Source organism: Pleurodeles waltl, chromosome 1_2 (assembly GCF_031143425.1).
Source record: "Pleurodeles waltl isolate 20211129_DDA chromosome 1_2, aPleWal1.hap1.20221129, whole genome shotgun sequence".
NCBI classification, from domain to species: domain Eukaryota; kingdom Metazoa; phylum Chordata; class Amphibia; order Caudata; family Salamandridae; genus Pleurodeles; species Pleurodeles waltl.
Window position 1 is genome coordinate 1,264,621,544 of NC_090437.1, and position 14,892 is coordinate 1,264,636,435.

Sequence of the window (14,892 nt, forward strand, 5' to 3'; positions counted from 1 at the left end):
AGCTGTGACACATCCCAAAAAGCAGGAGCAAACAGTAAGGATGCTCCCAGTGGGTCGGAGCAGTTTTCCTGGGAAACGGGTGTTTCATCTGTTTCCATGACCACTGTTAAGTGGGCAGGAAAACAGATTTTAAAAAATGCTTTGCTGCTTCCTGTGTGTGGGAGCGATGCCATCCCCTGCTGGAGAGGGAGAGCTGGCAGGGACATTCAGGCTCCTCTCATAGTCCCCAGCAGTGCCCACTGGGTGCCCTGGGTTGGGCCTGGGCACCCAGCATGAAGTTGCCAGGCTATGGGGGATGAGTTTCCCGGGGCCAAAATAGGCCCAGGGAGGGGGGGGGGGGGAGGCAGCATGGCCACCCTAACCTTGCATTAAAGGGCCCCGGGCCCCTATGTCATTATAACTTGTGCCCTCGCCATGCACTAATACCTAAACATATTACAACTGTAATGACATCTTATATAACATAATTTATAAAATAACTGCAACATGTGCAATAAAATTATTCATGAGAAAACTGTGCCAGGTGAGGTCATGAATCATAGTTACATTAGGGAACGAGTTATAGTTTCTTGAGATAGGTATATCTGTTGAATTTCTATGTTTTTGTGCATGTGAAATATGAACTGAACTATAACATCTTTCTAACCTTTGTTTTTTTTAGTGAGTACATATATGTGGCATAGCCAGAACAAATCTCAGCCGCTGAGCCTTTTACATTGAGTGAGATTTGGCGATCACCAAATAACCACTGAAGTATTGAGTCTTGTGGGCCAGATATATGTTTGCTCATGACTACTTGTAGTCACCGCTTTAACAATTATGCCATGGATCCAGCAAGACAAAATTCGGTGCACAGTACCAGCCTAATAAATGTGGGTTTTCAAAAAGTTAAAACGTTTCTGGGAGCCCCATATTCATGTACTCAAAATAATCAGAGCTATAGTCCAGTGAATAACAGAAATATAAAACTGATAAACATACTTAAAAATGGCTCCATATAGGTGCTTTAGTATTGCTTAACATTTGAGGCAATAGTTTATAATTTAACTGCCATTATTTAGAAACATTCATATGTAAACTGCAAGGAAAATCACTGAATTTCTAAATTGCTAGCAGTCAAGTGGAGTAACTATTTGAGCAACCATTACAAATAATAATTATGCCTTATTTTAATAGTGCCACATATCGAATTCGTGCACATTGTAATTATTGTACATAACAGGTGTTAATATGACCCAATATGAAGGTGTTTTATGTGCCAATCATAGACAGATGAAAGGATGAGTCGGTCAATTGATGACTATTGGCATATCTTGGCTGCGAGCATTAGACTCGGTAAGCCATTTTAAGGAAAAGTTTTCTGATGATGGGGGAGTGACTTCTAGGATGTATACACAGCCAAATGAGTCAATATAAGCCCATGCTCAGGTCAAATTGCAACAGAGGTATTCAGTAAGTAGCGAAGTTGTTCAACCCGGAAGGATGGTGAAAAAAGAGATCAGTCACTGTCATAGTACAGTCTCAAGGGCAGCAAACGATTTGTCAATGTGACCACAGCATTAATGAAGATAAATGTTTTTTACTTCTAAACCTGCTTGCACAAAATTAACCTTTGAGTTTCTACTATTGTTAGGAACAAAACTATTATTCATCGCCCAGGCACACAGCATCACAGCCATACTTCGGGGCACTGAGAATACCTTTCCAATGTTTCCCATCAAGATTGCCTTGTGTCAAATGACTTACTCTTATCTCTTTCACTGTTCAAGTGGAAATTTAATAAAAAACAATGACTCTAGTTCATTAGATCATTACAACATAGCTTAGGGACATGTAAAACATGTTATTCCATGGCAGGTAATATAATGTTACCTTTGTCGTGCTGTTGGAAATGCTGTTGTAAAGTGTACGTTTTCCCAGGCGGTCATTGCGCTAATTATGAAAGTACACATTGGGGGTTATTCTAACTTTGGAGGAGGTGTTAATCCGTCCCAAAAGTGACGGAAAAGTGACGGATTTACCACCAGCCGTATTACGAGTCCATTATATCCTATGGAACTCGTAATACGGCTGGTGGTATATACGTCACTTTACCGTCACTTTTGGGACAGATTAACACTCCTCCAAAGTTAGAATAACCCCCATTGTGTTTTGGAAAGGTGTAAGCCAAGTGTACAGGAGAGCAAGTTTGTGGGCAAACCAGGTGGAAACCACAAATTTAGAAAAGATGAATTGACACATGTGAATAGACTTACTCACACAGAATCTTATGCCAATGAATCAACTTTCAGGGGAAGGAAGCAAATGTCGCCCAGAACATTTGTGCAAAACTCACATGAATACTTTTGTGGGGGTTCACAAACGTTTCATTTACTTATTTCCACCGTGAAAGTGCAGAAAATGTACTCAAGTTAATGACAAATGTAATGCATTTTCTAGACTAAGAGTAGGAAAGATTATCATCAACATTGGTTTTGTTGATGCAAAATATATTTTCCCTGTGCACTTTGCGTTTGATCACACAAGACCAAGTGCAAAAATGTCCCGTATGGTCATATTTAGCAATTCTCATACTTCTTCCGGGAGTACATCTGTGGACCTGAGACTGTCTAACATTTCTAGGCTTACTCTAGGCCTCTAGGTAACATTTTTCCCCATAAACTCTAGGATAACAGTTAGATTTTTAACATTTAAAACATGCAGATAAGAGTTTATAAACATGCAGATGCCCATTTAAACAATCTTTTAGGAATGTGGCTCTTAGTCAATTGCCACAATTTAATTGATGCTGCTTTTAAAAATAATCTGCTTAGAGGAACACTGTTGTAAGAGAACATCTACTGATGTGTTTTGGAAATAGTTTTTTTTCGCCTGCACTACCTTATACAATGAAGCTGCAGTGAAAAATTAGCAAATAAAGGCTGAATGCCTCTCATCTCTGTAGACTGTGCGTGGGGCAGGACGATGATAAGTTGTTTTGAGCTAAGTACTTGCAGCAACCCCACTGTGCATGGCCCATGGCCTTATGCAGCAGGGTTGGGTGCTTATGGAGGTTTAGGTGCTGAACCAATTTGGAATATAATCACAAATCTCTAGAAATTCACTGGAAAATAACAAAGGTTAAACCAATGTTATTGTCAGGTATGAGAATTCAACAAGAACTAGTGCTAAAACACCTCAAACCACTGAAGTACACAAGATGTACTATAGTCAATGAACTATAACTTGGCACCCCATCATGCACTGCATGTGACCTTACATATTACGTTACTCATGATATGTTAAATGATGTTACTGATGACATCACTCATTTAATTGAAAGAAAAATATTCTTTGTATTACTACGACTACCACAGTCCAAAAGGTAATATGTGAGGTCATAAGAAGTGCATGGTGGGGGCACAAGTTATAGCAAATTGATTACACTATACTGATGTATTTTAGTGGTGATTGGGTTTTTAATGTTAGTTCTTCTCCCCTTTCAACACCTAACTATAACATCACATTGGGCCAGATGTATCATCTGATTTTCCACTCGCAAACAGCGAAATCGGCCGTTTGCGAGTGCAAAATCAGGGTCTGCAATGCATCAAATGCATTCGCAGACCAAAAACAGAAAATCGCAAAAATTGCAATTTTCTGCGTTGCGACCTGGATTTAGCGAATCGCAATTTGCGATTCGCAAAATCCAGGTCGCAATGCAATTCTGCAAAAAATCGCAAATTGCGATTTTTCGCAGAATGGTATTTGGCAAGTGCAAAATACCATGACCTGCAACCAGGTGGTAACCTGGTGCAAAATTTAAAAATGCAGTAAAACTGCATTTTTAAATTTGATATGTAAAGCACACATGCCCTTTTGGCATGTGTGTACTTTACATGTGGAAAAAAAAAAATGGGGTGCAGGAAATGGGGCATTAGGCCCCCAGCACCCTGGCCCTTTGCTTTTCCCAAATTGCGATTTCTGTTTCAACATTTGTTTGCACGTAGTGCATGCCTTTATACAAAAAAACTGGAACAAAATAGACATTGCCCAAACGGACAGGTAATTCCCAAACATCAGATCGATTGGCTTTGCCAATGTTTGTTTACTGTGCCAGAAAAAACTGCTTTGTTGCTCCTTTTAATTCAGAAACACATACTTTTATTTTCTTATATTTGAGTTTAAAATGGTGGAGGTGTGAGCAGTTCAAAATTCTTCAAGATAGCAAGGTGCTTTCCATCCAGATGTAGATGCTTTTTCTAAAGTGTTAGCAGTGATAGCATAAGCAATCCGAAGATAAGAGTTAGAATTTAATGCATGTTTCTGCTTGATGTTCATCACCCCAAGATACCACTTCATTAGACACTACCGTCTGAACTGGGACGACAATGACATGATAAATTTTGAATATAATTTACCACTATTTCAACTGGACTGCATTGACTTTACATCCATATTAAATGAATGCAATTAACTTATATTTAAAAAATATGTACTTATCCTAAATTTACCCCTACCTTTCACCCAATCCTGACTTCAAAGTTAGTTAAAAATATGTGTTAGTTTATTAGAAATCAAACATAAGCCTAAGCATTATTCTAAATCATGTGATATAGCAACGGCTAATACCAGCCCAATTTAACTAATGCTTAACCTTAACTAATTTAATTTAAAGTCAATAAAATAAAATAATTTCTTATAAATCTAATCCTTAAAAGTTCATGAGATGTTTTATTCTGATTAATGTTATTATTATCAATGTACAAAATTGCATCAACATAATGTGACTACTAACACTAAATCTGATAATTAATTCATTAAAAATATATTAAATTAGTAACAACTTAACCCACATGCCAAAATTAATGCTAATCCTACATTATTTGGAATTATGTTAAACTAAATAAAAAGAAGCAATATTCTAACCCATACGCCAAACTTTTGTAATTTATGTTAAATGAAAAAGTAATACTAACTCCTCATCTTAATGTAGATAAATAACCATAACCCCTCATCATCACAGATGTCTGCCATCTTGGAAAGTTAAATTAAAAAAACAGTATAGCAGCTGCATTGTGATCAGTGCTCACATAGGCTTTGTGATGCATGCACACCTCTACACCACCCTCACTCTTGATTTATCTAGCAGGATAGCTAAGTGACTTAAACTGATCGCTGCTGACTCTGATACTCAAGTCACATGGTTTGAGACCTAGCAAAGCAAACTCAGCTTTTCATCCTTCAAAGGACAGGAAAATGAATACCATTGAACTGGATAACGGTACAACCTGATATTTTTGGTGTTTAGAAATGTAAAAGAGCATAATGATGCACAATATTAAAACCAGGAAATGTATTATTATTATTTGGATTCTGCAATCTCTGTGGTTGTGAGGGTGAAACCCTTCTCAAGTAGAAACCATGATTACCTCCCATCCTTCCCTCACCTTCCTTCTTAATCAATAAGGCTCCCTTGCCTCCAAGAGACCCCTCCCTTCCTGAATAAAAATGCACCCCCCTCTTCCTGTTATCTTTTGTCTCCCAGGAAACTTATCTTCTTTCCTCCTTCATGGCAGGGCCTGGGGAACTTTCCCGCTGGGAGCAGAACTCCGAGCGACGGTCTCCCAGCCTGGCAGTGTTTTTGAATTTGGCAGTGTGGCTGGTGAAGGAACATGGCTAGTGGATGCCGCAACAGACTTGGGTAGTCCTGCTGTGGCTGAGCTTCCAGGTCAATGGCTCTGCATGGCAGGTCACATTTGCAGAGGAATTTCTTTAAAGAGAAAGGTGGTAAGAATAGGTTTGAGCCCGTTTTTGTTTCCACTTTTGGGGTAAAGTGTGGGGACTGTGATTGGTAAATGGATTGCCTCTCCTGGCATTTCCACACTGGTTTAGGTTGAGGTTTGGTTTTCCTTATTTAAGGGGCCCTTATGGGTTTTGGGGCATTTATGTTTGATCATAAAAGGGAAGAGAGCTAACAAATGGGAGCATGTTCTAACAACTGCTTCTTCCTTGGAGGAATGTTCCTCACCCTCGCAAGCGGACTCAGGATGCTCGGAGTACAGGATGGGGGAGTGTGCCTCATCTCTAGGGAAGAGGTGCAAAACATGATTGAGGTAGGCATGGCAAGAACTCTTCAGTCTCGGCCTGAGAAACCTGTCAAACTGTCCAAGCCTACGTCTGTGGTGGCCGACAATGATTCTTCTGCCCGGATTTGGAGGCTCCATCTACTTCATCAGGAGGGAAGTATGTTTCCCGAGAAAAGATGTGGGACATTCTGGCCCATGTGAGGAAAAACCTGGGATTTCCATCATTTCAGGCAGTGGAGGTTGGGACTGCTCTGTTTTCTCAGTATGTTACGCCGTCTAGGTTTGCCTTGACCTTTCAAGGTTCTGTTGGGGATATGGTAATGAGGGAATGGGAGAATGTTGATAAGATTTAGGTCCCTGGATTCCTAGAAAAGTTTTACTTGTTGGAAGGGGAGGACACTCTTCCTCATTTAGTTCATCTGGATTTTATCTCTGGCTACCCTGAATGGCCATTATTCCAGAGTAGTATACTCTCACTGATGCCATTGATAGGTGGGAGGACTCTGGTATTAAGAGAGAATTTATGGCTGAGAATTTGGCTTTGAAAGCAAGTCTTTTCTTGGGGTAGTCAGCACAATCTCTGGTGCAGGACTTCACTAAGCTGGCTTTGGCCATTCAGGAGGGGACACAGTGCCCTGATCCATTGGCAGCTTTGGAACAGCAAGTGAGGTTGCTGGCTAACATTTCCTTCGATATTATACACATGTCCACTATGTCCACTGGGTTTTTGATTGTGGTCAGGCGAACTCTATGTCTGAGGCAGGAAAGGCAGACAATGGGGAGAAGGCAGCCCTTATAAAATCCCATTTGAGGGTCAGGCGCTGTTTGGGGAGCAGTTACCGGCCATGATCTCTAAGCCATTTGAAAACAAGCCTTGCCATATAAAGGGGGTTCATCTGCTGGAAGAGGGTAGGAAGAAAGCCTATAAATGCTCCCCAAGCATGAGTGCTGTCAATCTTCCTTTCAGAGGATGAGTTTTCAGCCCCAGTTTTCTCTGAAACTCAATGTACCTGCTCAGAAGAGGGCCTCTAAGAAAGGCCCTTCCGACAATCACTGGCACGGTGGGACATTGCCGGTAGGAGTCAGGATCTAGCATATTCTGTACATTTGCCAGCAGTATGTGTTGGACCGATGAGTACTAGACATTGTGGATAAGGGCTACACAACAGAATTCAATCATGTGCCCCCAGATACCGGTGTCCTGCTGACTCCAAGGGGAAGAGGTTGGCCCTGCTGGATGGGGTTAGGGACTCATTGGCAGAAGGGGGTATCTGCAGGGTACCAGTGGCAGAACAATAGAAAAGGGCCTATTCCATCTTGTTTCTGGTTCAGACGGTGTTAGGGGCATTTCGGCCAATCCTGGATCTCAAGTGGGTTAATTCATAGATAAAAGCCATTCCGAATGTTGACTATTCAGGCTCAGGATGCCTTCTTACATGTTCCTGTTGCAGGTCCCTATCAACAGTTTCTGTGACTTGCGATAGGGCAACAAATTCCAGTTTTCTGTTCTCTTTCCTTTGGGCTCAAGTCCTCACCTAGGGTCTTTAGGAAGGTTCTGGCACCACTAATGGCTATTCTTCATGCCTAGGGTGTGTTTGTGAATCCCTGTTTTGACAATCTCTTGGTTCAGTCTGCAAGCGAGTCACAATTAGGGGTTCATGTGACAAGAGTGCTGAAGGTCCTACAAGGGCACGGATTTTTTTATAAATTGGGAAATGTCATCTTTGGATCCATCCCAGGATACAGTGTTCATCGGGGAATGTTTTCTGACTCTCAGAGGATTGGTGACATTGTTAGAGAGGAGATTGGTAAGCTTGCAGGATCAGGTTCAGTCGTTGGGGGTCAGGAGGTACCAAGTGCTGGGGAGTGGTTCAGGGTGCAGGGTCACTTGGCATCAGCTGTGTTCCTGGTCCCACGGGCCAGGTTTCACCTGCACATTCTGGTCAACTGGATTCTCTTCCATTGGTCTCAAGGGCTCTCAATCTTCAGGTCCATATCCCAATGGCAACTCCAGTCCCCAGGGAACTGTTGTGGTGGTTGAAGCAAGAGCATCTGCTCAAGGTGATCCCCTGTATCCTCAAGCTCTGGTGTTTGTAATGATGGAAGCCAGTCTCTCCGGGTGGAGGGGCTTAGCTGAAGTCAAAGCAGGTTCAAGGGTTCTGGACTCTTCAGGACTCTTGGAGGTCATAGAAATGGAGGGAGTTGAAGACTGTTCTTCTGGCTCTGGTGTATTTTCAGGCAATCCTGAAACGGAAGGTGGTACTAGTCCAGACAGACAATTTGGTGGCAAGGGCTTATGTCAACAGATATGTGGTACAGGTCCAGGTCCCTAAACTTGATTGCATGCTACATTTTTTTGTGGGTATAGGTTTATGTTGTATCTCCAAACAGTCTTTACATTTAGGGAGGAGAATATCCAGCCAGATATGTTAAGCAAAGAAATTCCATCCTCCAAGCATTTTTCCCTACACCCGTTTCTATTCGATCTACTTGTTCTGAGGTGGAGTCTTCCAGTAGTTGACTTGTTTGCTTCTCTAGTGAATGTAAAAGTGCAGATATTTTTTTTTAAGGGGTCGCTGTCCTCTGGTTTGGGGAGTGGACAGGTTGACTTGTCATTGGCATCTGAGCCTGAAATATGCCTTCCCACATTTTCAGTTGGTCAGGGCATTTCTGGTTAGGATCAGGAAAGAGAGGGTGCAGGTGATTTTGGTGAAACCAGGGTGGCCTCAATCTAATTAGTTTCTTCTACCTGAGTTGTTGAGGAGCGGTAAGGAGTGGGATCTGCCAGTGCTTCCATTTCCGCTAGTCTTTATGATTCTTCCTCTGGGGTCATTGAGGAAGTTGCATTTGACTACATGGATGTTGAACAGAGAGCTAATCTGGGTATTCCTGAGCAGCTGGCAGGGACCCTAAAGACTTCACAGAGATCGTCTGCATTCTTATGCCAGGCACTGGAGGGCCTTTTCTACTTGATGGTTGAGGAAGCAGGTGGATCCTACAGTTGCCAGTCTATTTTTGGCTATGCATTTTTTACAGAATGGTGCTAACTTGGGTCAGCTGGTCGCCACTTTGAGGATTCAGTGGGTAGCAATTCAGTCATTTCATAGTTCTTGGCAGAATCTAAAGGATGATGGATGGCTGATGCCTAGATTTTTTTAGGGTCTGTTGAATTTGTTTCCTAGAATGGTTTGTTCTTTCCCTAGTTGGAATCTGCATCTGGTTTTGGATGCCTTATTAGGGCCTCAATTTAAACCCCTGGAGGGTGTTGATTTGAAACTTTTAAGCATTTAAGACTTGCTTTCTTGTGGCCTGCGAGGTGCTTGGGGGAGATGGGGGCCTTTTCCTGTAAGTTTCCTTTCTGTAAGGTGTTTCAGGACAGGATTGTTCTGGCTCCGGTGCCCTCGGTCATACCTAAAGTCAATTCCGCTTTTCATGTAAGTCAGGAACTGATTCTGATGGCCTTTTGTCCAGAACCATCCACAGATGAGGAGTGCAAGTTGCACTGTTTGGAAGTGAGGCGGTCTTTGCTGTGGTACCTGGATGTGGTGAAGTTGTTCCGTAAAGGAGACACATTATTTGTAAATTTTGGTCCTGATAAGAAAAGGGAAAAGCCATCTTCTGCGGCCTTGAGTAGGTGAATACTTTCTTCGGTCTAGTTTGGCATAAGAGTTGAAGGGTGTTAAATTCTCCCTTGCATTTTCTGGGGTGGTCTATGCACAGAATGGTGGCAACGATGGCAGAATTGCAGGGGACTGCAGTTGTGGAGATTTGTAGTGCAGCGACTTGGTCCACTCCCACTACATTTGTTTGATGTTATCGGATTGCTGAGTTTAGATATGTATGTATTGGGTCACAGAGTTTTATCCTCTATGAGGGAATAGAGGTATTTCTGTATATGATCTGGGCTCTATTAAATTTGAGTGTTAGCGACTCAGTAGTCCATTTCTATTTTTACTTGCCTTGTCTCATTGGTTAAGAAGAAAGGCAAGGGAGGGACGTGAGATAATGCATCCATTGCGTACCGATAATGGCCTTACTCCTAATCCTACTCCCTCACCTTCCTTCAAGGTGCTCCGGCCCTCCCAGTCCAAAACAATTGAGTATCTGGTTGGCTTGTTTATGTACAGGAAGAGGAGCAGGTGGGGGCGTTTTTATTTAGGAAGGGAGGGGTTTATTGGAGGCAAGAGAGCCTCATTGGTTAAGAATTAAGGTGAGGGAGTAGGATTAGCAGTAATGCCATTATCAGTAAGTTACGGATGCATTACTGTCAGGGTGGAGTCTCAAGCTACCCCAAATTAACCGGCGCTTAACCTTCTGGTAGCTTGGCACAATCAGTTAGGCAATGTGTAACATATTTATGCCGCACTTCAGAAAGGAATTAAGTGAAAACACACAAACATACTAATTTACAGTAGGAAAAAAGAGTAAAAAATGTAATAAATTATTTGAGACCAAAACAACAAAAGTCCAATCAATAGAACCAAAGCTATGCAATTTCAAAGGTTTCATTGAAAATAGTATGTAGAAGCACAAAGTTTATAGGAGGGGTGAAGGCAAAAAGGTTGAGGGAAGACCACCATAAGCCCCACAGGTCTAACAGAGGCTATGCTATTTTTTATAGGGGTCTGGATGCATCACAAATCATCTATTATAAGGAAATTAGAAATGGGTTTTGTTCCGATGTGGCATGGCCAAATAAGCAGAGTTGGCACTTTGTGCTTTTTGGTGCTATTGTCACTTGAATCTTCAAAATTGCATATCGCCGGTTTTACTGAATACATTTTTGTTGTTTTGATCTTTATTTATTGAAATTTACTCTATTTTTTCTACATTGGTGTGGGATTTTCGTTTGTGGTTTCATGTTATTACTGCCTTAGCTGCTGCAATAAGATTGTACACATTGACTCTAAGTAAAGACTGACTGCTCTTCTCAAAGCGACCAGGGAGCTTGGCATAGGTTAATTTGGGGTTTGATTGTGACTTCATGTAAAGAAATGGCTCCCTGTTGCAGTTACCCCCCACTTTTTGCCTGATACTGATGCTGACTTGACTGAGAAGTGTGCTGGGACCCTGCTAACCAGGCCCCAGCACCAGTGTTCTTTCCCTAACCTGTACTTTTGTTTCCACAATTGGCACACCCTGGCATCCAGGTAAGTCCCTTGTAACTGGTACCCCCTGGTACCAAGGGCCCTGATGCCAGGGAAGGTCTCTAAGGGATGCAGCATGTCTTATGCCACCCTGGGGACCCCTCATTCAGCATAGACACACTGCTTGCCAGCTTGTGTGTGCTAGTGAGGACAAAACGACTAAGTCGACATGGCACTCCCCTCAGGGTGCCATGCCAACCTCACACTGCCTATGCAGGATAGATAAGTCACCCCTCTAGCAGGCCTTACAGCCCTAAGGCAGGGTGCACTATACCACAGATGAGGGCACAAGTGCATGAGCACTGTGCCCCTACAGCATCTAAGCAAAACCTTAGACATTGTAAGTGCAGGGTAGCCATAAGAGTATATGGTCTGGGAGTCTGTCATGCACGAACTCCACAGCACCATAATGGCTACACTGAAAACTGTGAAGTTTGGTATCAAACTTCTCAGCACAATAAATGCACACTGATGCCAGTGTACATTTTATTGTAACATACACCCGCCCCCCTGAAACCTTAACCGACTATTCGTGGAGGCTGACTAGTTCTAGCAGCCTGCCACACACCAGACATGTTGCTGGCCACATGGGGAGAGTGCCTTTGTCACTCTGTGGCTAGTAACAAAGCCTGTACTGGGTGGAGGTGCTTCACACCTCCCCCTGCAGAAACTGTAACACCTGCCGGTGAGCCTCAAAGGCTCACCCCCTTTGTTACAGCACCACAGGGCACGGCCCCACTTTTGGTGGCAAGGCCGGAGGAGATAATGAGAAAAACAAGGAGGAGTCACTGGCCAGTCAGGACAGCCCCTAAGGTGTCCTGAGCTGAGGTGACTCTAACTTTTAGAAATCCTCCATCTTGCAGATGGAGAATTCCCCCAATAGAATTAGGGATGTGACCCCCTCCCCTCAGGGAGGAGGCACAAAGAGGGTGTAGCCACCCTCAGGGCTAGTAGCCATTGGCTACTAACCCTCCAGACCTAAACACCCCCTTAAAATTTAGTATTTAAGGGATCCCCAGAACCTAAGAACTCAGATTCCTGCAACCTAAGAAGAAGAGGACTGCTAAGCTGAAAAACCCTGCAGAGAAGACGGAGACACCAACTGCTTTGGCCCCAGCTCTACCGGCCTGTCTCCCCACTTCTAAAGACACTGCTCCAGCGACGCTTACCACAGGGACCAGCGACCCCTGAATCCTCAGAGGGCTGCCCTGCATCTAGAAGGACCAAGAACTCCCGAGGACAGCGGCTCTGTTCACCAAAGTTACTCGTGCCAAGCTACCAGAGGGTGGGCACAGGATAATCTTGGATTGTGTGTGACTTACCCTGACTAGAGTGAGGGCTTTTGCTTGGACAGGGGGTAACCTGACTGCCAACCAAAAACCCCATTTCTAACAGCCTGGAATTGTCTCTGAGTGTGTGTTCCTCATTTATTGCTTGTGTATGTACAACAAATGCTTAACACTACTCCTTTGATATGCCTACTGCTCGACCACACTACCCCAAAATAAAGCATTAGTATTATCTCTTTTTGCCACTATCTTACCTCTAAGGGGAAACCTTGGACTCTGTGCATACTATTCCTTACTTTGAAATAGTGCATACAGAGCCAACTTCCTACACTTCACCTTTATAAGGATTGTAGTTGTTGGTTGAATAGGGTTTCACCTCCCTCAACCAGTAACCCAATTTCTTACAGCTGCTCACTATAATAACGTATTAGAGCTGATTTCTGATGTCGCAAAATGCCTGCTGCCAAAGCCAGCAGCCGAGGGGAAAGGTAGGTCACTGAGAATAATTCAAGCAGCTGTCTTTCTTCTGCTCTGTTTTTCTATCTGTACAGTGGCATGCAGAAAGACAACATATTTATTTTTTGCAGCTCTTTTGTAATTATGGAAAAGTTAGACATTTTCTGCATATTTCAACACATTCCAAGTATCTGTGACTTTTTTGATGTGTGTAGTTTTGCACTAGATATTCTATTGTATCCTTCACGTTTGCAAACATGCTGTCTCTTTCATATGAAGGAACTACAGGCCATGGATTTAACTGGTTTGTGGGAAAGGTGGTAGTGTGATATTGTATCATAAGTAATAAAATATCCTCTACAGTACATGATAAGGATTTTGCAAGTCGCCTCAGAGATCCATAACCTTATAAAGAAAATCAGCCGTTAGACTCGTTCCGCAATATGGTAATGGCTCCACCGTGATTTGTAATATGCTTATAATGTACAACAGAGGGTACTTTATCCCATATATTATCATTATTATTTTTATTGTTGTTGTTACTATCATTATATTTAGTTACATCACATTAGCAAACCTTAGTCCTTTTCAATTACTATATGGCAAACCCTTAGCTTTAAATGAGTTATATTACTTACCTTAAATTACATAGTGGAAATCTCTGTAATTATGATCCCTCTAGTGGCAACCTCTGTAGTGCTGATTGCTACATCAGTGTGATTACATTGAGTTAGTGCCCCTAAGACTTAATGCCATCGATGTGGTGAGGCTACAATGGTCTTGTTACCACTATATCTAAATTGTGCCTTCACATGGGGCAGATTGTTAATACCCCTTTGATCATAGCAGCAAGACCATCACTGATTTCCTTACGAAGTGACCGAGAGGCTGGTACAATAAATATGGATGGAGTCTTTAGCTGGGTCTGGAATGGCAGAAATTAATACACAAATCCTTAAAATCAATTAAACATTTCATCAGTGAACTAATCATCCAAAAAAGGCTGATCTCCTTAGTAGCTTTAAGGAAACCTTATGAGGGACATCAACTAAAAAATAATTCATGTAAATTTGGACCTTAAGCGATGTCTAATAAACACATACGAACATGACTGAGCATGTGAATAACTGACACACAATTTGAATCTGATAACGCGTCCCGACCTAGCTAATTTATTTATACGGGGACTCGTTTTAGGCCAATGAATCTTTTGACCCTGATTGGGGACTCCTTAAGACGAGATAGCTATTTGGCATTTCAATCAATAGATCAATCACTTCATCAGTATTCACAATAACTAATCGATTCGCTTTACCGATACCCTCCCATAAGACTAAAACACCATGACTTTCCAGCCAGTAAATGATCACGCAAAGCTAATAAAGGTTAAGATATTTATTCCCTATTAGTTACAATTCTAAGGTCATGTTTATTAGTCTCAATATCAATAAGCACATCAAAAGCATAATAATATGGCAACTTAAATAAGACTTTATCAAAGCAATAATCAGAAACATCAGAACAAAGCAGGATGTCAACATGAATCAACTTTAGCAGAGTATCATTAATGCAGCCACATGATTATGTAAACATTTCCAAATTAAGCTCAACTCTGTATATTAAATTTATAGGACAGTTTTCTTTGTAAATCGGACTTTGCATTCTTTCTTTTCACTTTGTTTCACATGCTATGTATAGAATTTCATATATAACTTTTATCAGTGTTTTTTCCTTGCTGTTTCATTTTTATTGGAAGCATTCATCTACACAGCGCACCGAACAGTAGTCACCCAATTCTGGCTAGCCTGGGGGGACTCTGCAGAGCATAGCCTCTGCCTATCTATCAGTGGGTGACCTCACCTAATGCAGTCAATCAAAATGGAGACCTCGGTCTCTGCTGCGAAATGAAAATGATTCATCATTTCTACTGCA

At 42.1% G+C, this 14,892-nt stretch overlaps 1 protein-coding gene and 1 long non-coding RNA gene across 8 annotated transcripts in view; one reads left to right on the forward strand and one right to left on the reverse strand.

The window, feature by feature from the left end:
* The window catches only part of CTNNA2 (catenin alpha 2), a 2,570,005-nt gene that overhangs the window by 2,294,145 nt on the left and 260,968 nt on the right, over nt 1-14,892 (reverse strand). The window lies entirely within an intron of this gene.
* LOC138296174 (uncharacterized) overlaps nt 1-14,892 on the forward strand; it is a 257,052-nt gene that overhangs the window by 15,561 nt on the left and 226,599 nt on the right. The window contains exon 4 of one of the 6 annotated variants that reach the window (XR_011203784.1): nt 5,559-5,764. The exons of the other annotated variants lie outside the window; for them this stretch is intronic. This is a non-coding gene — a long non-coding RNA (uncharacterized lncRNA). Of the gene's footprint in view, nt 1-5,558; nt 5,765-14,892 lie in introns of those variants that run through there. 6 annotated transcript variants of the gene reach the window in all.